At 54.5% G+C, this 6,703-nt stretch overlaps 1 pseudogene; it reads right to left on the bottom strand.

Moving 5' to 3' along the window:
- Nucleotides 1-6,149: 6,149 nt before the first annotated feature.
- LOC105532708 overlaps nucleotides 6,150-6,703 on the bottom strand; it is a 1,865-nt pseudogene continuing 1,311 nt past the window's right edge.

Consider the following 6,703-nt stretch of genomic DNA (forward strand, 5'->3'; position numbering starts at 1 on the left):
CCCGTGTGTGTGCCAGTGTGTGTGTCCGTGTGTGTTCCCATGTGTGTGTCCGTGTGTGTGTGCCCATGTGTGTGTCCGTGTGTTCCCATGTGTGTGTCCGTGTGTGTGTTCCCATGTGTGTGTGTCTGTGTGTGTTCCCGTGTGTGTCTGTGTGTGTGTCCATGTGTGTGTGTGCCCGTGTGCATGTCCGTGTGTGTGCCCATGTGCGTGTCCATGTGTGTGTCCGTGTGTGTCCGTGTGTGTGTCCGTGTGTGTCCATGTGTGTGTCCGTGTGTGTGTGCCCGTGTGTGTGTCTGTGTGTGCCAGTGTGTGTGTCCGTGTGTGTTCCCGTGTGTGTGTCCATGTGTGTGTGCCCGTGCGTGTGTGTTCGTGTGTGTTCCCGTGTGTGTGCCCGCGTGTATGTGTCCGTGTTCCCATGTGTGTGTGTCTATGTGTGCCCATGCGCGTGCGCCCGTGTGTGTGTGTGTGTCGGGGTGGGTTTGCTCGTGCTGGTGGTGGGGTGTGTCGGGGTGTCCGTCAGCCCCTCTCTCCCGGGATCAGGCTGCCAGGGCTCTAGTGCCACAGTGGGGCAAAGCAGAACCTTACTGCCCCGTTGACCACGGGCAGGTCCTCGTGGGGACAAGGGACAGTGGTGGGGGCGTTGTGAGAAAAAGGGCCCACGGGACTGGGCTGGCGGTGCGTCCCCGGACAGCCCTGGCGGCTCTGGGTGTGTGGGGCAAGAGGGGGCCTTGCAGGAGGGGCGGCGAGGCATCCAAAACAATGTTTCCACGGCAAGGCGGAGCACCGGAGGTGATCCCAGGGCAGTGAGCCCTGGGCCCTGACGCCTCGGAGCACACCCCGTCCTGAGCCGGTCCGATGTGTTGGAAGCTCGGGAGCTGAGAGTCGGGGAAGGCCTGGAGCGTCTGCGAAAGGGAGGCCGCCCAGAGAGCCCGGAGCCTGGGCAGGGGATGGAGGTATCACGGCCTGAGGACGGATTCCTGTTTCCTGCAACAAGGGGAGTCTCCACTGTGGCCTGTTTGGAAACTGGAAAGGAGAGCGAAGACACGGTGCTGCTTTTCCATGCTTCCCTGGAGGTTTCTGGGTCCCCACAGAGCTCGGGAAACAGTCAACATGGTCTCTCTTTGGGGGGCCAGAGACACCTGAGCAACAGGCCCCCTTGTAGAGGGCAAAGGAACGTGGAACCCGAAACCACGCTTCAGTCGGCCTGAGTGTGACTCCTGTGTGGACCCGACTATCCGCCTCTCGCTCTGTTGCAGGCTCAACGTGGGGCTCTGTCATCTGTGAATCATGCGGATGAAAATGCTCTCTGGGCAATTTGCTCATTCCTTGGGAGACGGAATTCCGAATTGCTCCGGGATGAAGTTACCCAGGCTGGCGATCCGGAGGGCCGGTGAGCGCCCCGCAGGCTGACGCGTCTGTGGGCTGAGCCCTTAGCCCGCACTGGGCACCCAACATTTTGCTGGAGTGCGAGCTCCTGCTGGTGCTGGAGGCAGAAGACCGCTTTTCTCTCTGCCTTCCTTTCTCTATTTCTTACTCCTTTTATCCCTCTGTCCCTCCTTCCCTCTGTCCATCCGTCCCTCTGTCCATCCCTCCTTTCCTCCCTCCCCCGCTCCCTCCCTCTATCCCTCCATCCCTTCCAAGGTCCCTCCATCCATCCGTCGTTTCCTCCCTCTGTCCCTCCCTCCCACTTTGTCTCAGTTCCTTTCCCCATCTCTGCTTGACTTTCCTCCCACCTGGAAAGGGCAGAACCACGATTTTCGCGTGTTCTCGGGGTCTACATTTGGTTGCCGGGCGCTCCACGTGATGCCGAGGAGGCTGGCGGGGCACGGGTGGCCAAGTGACGGTGGTGTGGAGAGGTAGAGGAGTCGAGCCGCGGAAAGGAGGGCAGGCCTGGCCGCTGCCCGGGCTGGTGTTTCCCAGGGTGGAGGTCTCCGCCCACCCCACTGAGGAATGCGGAGTGGGGGCGAGCGGGGGAAGGGATGAGAGCTCTGCCTGGGCTGGTCCCAAACCCTAACCGGCTGCCTGCAGGACCCGCGCATGTGCAGTAGACGGCCCATCTCTGGGTACCTGAGCGGGCTCTGGGATCCCCGGGATGCTCAGGAAAGAATGACAGCCCTCGTCTGTGTGGAGTCTGTCGCCGGACCTGGATCTCAGGGATCCTAGACATGTCAGCTGGAAGGTAAGAGACGCCTCTGCAAACTGAGCCAGAGGTTCATCGCGAAAGAGGGGCCACTGCCCTGCCCCCACCCGTCCCAACCCCGCGTCCTAAAGCTCCCTCAGCAGAGCCAGGTATTCTTCCTGGCAGAGGAGTGGTTCCAGAAAAGCGGGCTCTTCCAAGTCCTTCAGCTCCCCCAGTGGCTCCGTTGCTAGGAAAGGTTGTGCCTTTTCCTGAAATTCTGGGGTCGACAGGAGCTCATATAACAGGGTGGATGTGAGCGCAGATGAACGCTCCGGTTCCTGGAGCGGTTGGGAGAGCACCTGGATGGCTTGCATCTGCTTCTGCCACGCAGAGGCCTCAGGGGGCGCGAGCTGCGCAGGTAGATGTGCCTTGGCTTCGGGTTCCCACTCCGCTCTGGCGACCTGGGGACCCTGGCCCCAGCCCCAATATGGACTCATGTGGGACGTGTGCGGCGCAAGCACACCTTGGCCCTGTGACTCAGCCTGAGCGGGCCCAGGCTGTCCCACTGAGCACGCACCTGTACTGCGGGTCCTGGTCTCCCTGCCATCTGTTTGGGTGCAGAGGTCACTCAGGTGTCTGAGGGTGGGACAGCGCCACTTCCGAAGGAGCCAGGGCAGCAAACCCAAAATCCCCAAGTGCCGGGGCAGATTCCTTCTGGGCTTGGGGCAGAAGTCTGGCTGGGCTGCAGCAGAGGGGCGACCCTTGCTGCCTGGCTCACGAAAGCCCCCTGTCCCCCATGCCCTGGTGTGGGTGAAGGTGACCAAGGAGGGAGGAGGGTGGCGCCCGCCGGGGTCGCGTTGCACAGGCCGCCTGCGTGCGCGGGTCCCTGCTACCCTGGCCTGGATGCCTGGACCTTCGATTCTGACAGGAAATCTGAATCCTGGACCCCAAAAGGCAAGTCTCTCCCAGTTCGGGTACGGGTTCTGCTCAAAGCACGCTGGCAGGGCATCTTTTCCTTCAGGTTACAAATGAGTCTCCTTCGCCGTCCTGTTCCTCGGGCTTCCGCGGGGAAAGGGCTGTCGGAAGATGTGGGGAGAGCATCGCGGGGGCACCTGGCCGGAATTTCACGGACAGACACGGGCAGAGAGAGGCCGGCCAGCTCCGGTGAGCCTCAGTCGGCCTCTGCGCTGCAGGCAGGTCCAGCCAGGAGGCCCTGGGAAAGACCCACCCGCTTCACCCCTTCATGAATATGCATGAGCTCCGGGCCCAAGGTCCCGGGGTAGCCGAAAAGTCTCAGAGGCAGAAAACCACAGGGACCAGGGCCTTGTGGGGTGGGTGGGTGCAGGGCCAGACTGGAGGGGAAAGAGGGGCTTCGGGGCTGGCTCTCTGGGGTTCTCCAGTGATTCTATGGAAACTGGAAGCCGCTGTCTTGACTCGCACACGTTTTCAGGGAGAAACCACCCTGAAGGGTGGAGCGTGGAACTGAACCTCCATGACAGTCTTGAGTTTTCCAGGCCCTCTCCGTGAAGGCGGCAATGCCTGTGGGTGTCGCTTTTGCCGTGATAGTCTCACACACGCAGGTGTGTGGATCTCGTTCATTTTCATGTAGAAAACGAGAGCGAAACCACAGAGAAAAGAAACGTGCGGAGCATCACGGTCTGACGACGGATTCCTGTTTCCTGCGACAAGGGGAGTCTCCACTGTGGCCTGTTTGGAAACTGGAAAGGAGAGCGAGGACACGGCGCTGCTTTTCCACGCTTCCCTGCAGGTTTCTGTGTCCCCGCAGAGCTCGGGAAACAAACAGTCAACACGATCTCTCTTTCGGGGGCCAGAGACACGTGACCAACAGGCCCCCTTGCAGAGGGCAAAGGAACGTGGAACCCGAAACCACTCTTCATCGGCCTGAGTGCGACTCCTGTGCGGATGGGACTATCCGCCTCGCGCTCTGTTGCAAGCTCAACGTGGGGCTCTGTCATCTGTGAACCATGTGGATGAAAAATGGACGATCACCTGAGTCTCGGCTCATTGCTCTCTGGGCAATTCGCTCATTCCTTGGGAGATGGAATTCGTCTGAATTGCTCCGGGATGAAGTGACCCAGCCTGGGGATCCGGGGGGCCGGTGAGCGCCCCGCAGGCCGACGCAGCTGTGGGCCGAGCCCTTAACCCGCACTGGGCACCCAGCATTTTCCCGGAGTGCAAGGTCCTGTTGGTCCTGGAGGCAGAAGACCGCTTTTCTCTCTGCCTTCCTCTCTCTGTCTCTGCCTCCCTTTCTCCCTCTGTCCTTCCCTTCCTCCCTCCCCACTCCCTACCTCCCTTCCTCCCCCTCTCCCCACTTTCTCCTTTCCAATGTCCCTCTGTCCATCTGTCCTTTTCTAGCTCCGTTCCTCCCTTTCTCTATGTCTGTGTTCCTCTCCCCATCTCTATTTTTCAACATTTTATGATCCCATTGTGTGTATCCGTGTGTTAACTTTTTTAGCAATAAAGTTCATTTTCATTAAGATATGTACATTGTTATTTAGACACGTTATTTATGTATGTGCATTTATTTAATATACATAATTTTATGTCAGAGTTGTTCTACAGCATAGTGTAAGCATAACTCCTAAGCAGTGTCAACCCGAAAATTGTGTGACTCACATGACTGTGGTTCTTTTCTATCGCAGTGGTGGAGGATAAAATCTCTATGTCTCCAATTGCTATCTGTGTATTCCCATTGAACTGGCCCCATTTCCTGTAGTAACGGAACACTGTCCCCGGACTATGACAAGAGCTGTGGGCTGCGGGGAGGTCAGGGTTAGGATGACGCAGAAGTGAAGATAAGACATTCTCTTTTTCACATCTTTATTAGATACAAATTATATATGAAAGAAATTTAAAATTCCAAACAACATTAACGTTTATTTCATTATTACATAAAATGAAAATTATAAAGCAACCAAACAAGTAATTAGTACTCGTAGATAATGAAAGATTGTATGATCTCAGTACAAAATACCAGAATGTATGTCAAATATAACAAAATACACTGTGCTGTAGTATGTGATGAAATCTCCATATCCTGCAATACAGTACAATCAATTGAAATGTATAACATACAATAAAATTTAAATTTAGGATATTTAAAAAGAAATAAAACATGAGGCAGGTGAATAAATAAGTACAATCATTTACCATTTAATAGATCTTGACTTAAATTTTATGTAGAAATATTAAAAGTAAATAGCTTGCATATTAATTTTACTATACTTATATCAAACTGTAAAAATGTATAGACATTTTCCCACAGGGAGTGCTATTAATGGTTTGTGGATATTAGTACTCCATGGGTTTAGGCTGGAAGAGTGAGAGCCTACAACCTTTTCTGAATTAAAAGAGAAGCAATTTCTTGGTAAGGCGGCTCATGCCTGTAATCCCAGCACACTGGGAGGCGGAGGCTGGCGGATCACTTGAGTTCGAGGCCAACCTGGTCAATGTGATAAAACTCTGTCTCTACTAACAAAACAAGAAAAAAACTCAGCCAGGCATGGTGGTACCTGCCTGTAGTCCCAGCTACTTGGGAGGCTGAGGCATGAGAATTGTTTGAACCCAGGAAACGGAGGTTGCAGTGAGCTAGGATTGTGCCACTGCACTCCAGCCTGGGTAACATAGCAAGACTGTCTCAAAAAAAAAAAAAAAAAAAAAAGCATATAATTTTATATTTACTTTTCTACAATCTAAAATACACAAATTCACATGATTACATTCTAATATTTTTCTGATTATACAGAAATGCACGACTGTCATCAGACATCCGAAAGGCATCAAATGTCTAACATGAAATATAAAATTTGTCTGTAGCCTTAGTGCTCTGCAAAATGGAGGGCTCACAATTCTGAGTATGCCACTCAAGTTTCTTTCCTATGACTTCTTCAAGTTCTGTCATTTATTAACACAGTGCATCCAAAATTGTCACTGCTGGTCATCTGGAAGAATCTGAGAAGTAACAGGTCCTTGTTCTCATTCCCAGAGATGCATCCTCTGCTGAATAGGGTCAGGGTGCTCCCAGCTCAGCCTCATCTGATCCACTGACAGGCTCAGTTATCTCCCGCCCAGGGATGGGCTTCTCTATCCAGGGCTGAATCCCCAGGACCAGGCAGTGTGGCTGGGACAAGCCAGCCCTCAGCAGGGAAGACATAAGCTGCCTGGGTGGACATGGAATACAAGGTCTGCACCTGGGCACACAGAGGCCCCCGGAGCTGAGTGAGCAGTGTGAGCTGCTCCCAGGTCAGTGGAGAACGGATCTGCTGTGCCCACACCTGGGCTAGGTCTTGATAAATAGCCTCCGACATAGCTCGCACAGAGGTCACCAAGCTTTTTCGAAGTGACGGTGTTTGGACTCCTAGGGCCCGAGACGTGTGCCGCTGGCTGCGCCCAGTGCGAGTCCTGGAATGTCCCCCATGGTGGCCATCACAGGTCTCCTGGATTTCACTGTTGTGCACAGCAGTGGAGGATCTTGATTTTTTTTTCAGCGTCAAGCTGCACTCTTCTTCTGGACAGTTCCCTGCAAAGAAAGCATGTGAGAGACTCGCCAGAGCAGTCCCCACA

This window comes from Mandrillus leucophaeus, unplaced genomic scaffold (genome assembly GCF_000951045.1).
Source record: "Mandrillus leucophaeus isolate KB7577 unplaced genomic scaffold, Mleu.le_1.0 Scaffold98, whole genome shotgun sequence".
In the NCBI taxonomy this organism is placed as follows: Eukaryota; Metazoa; Chordata; class Mammalia; order Primates; family Cercopithecidae; genus Mandrillus; species Mandrillus leucophaeus.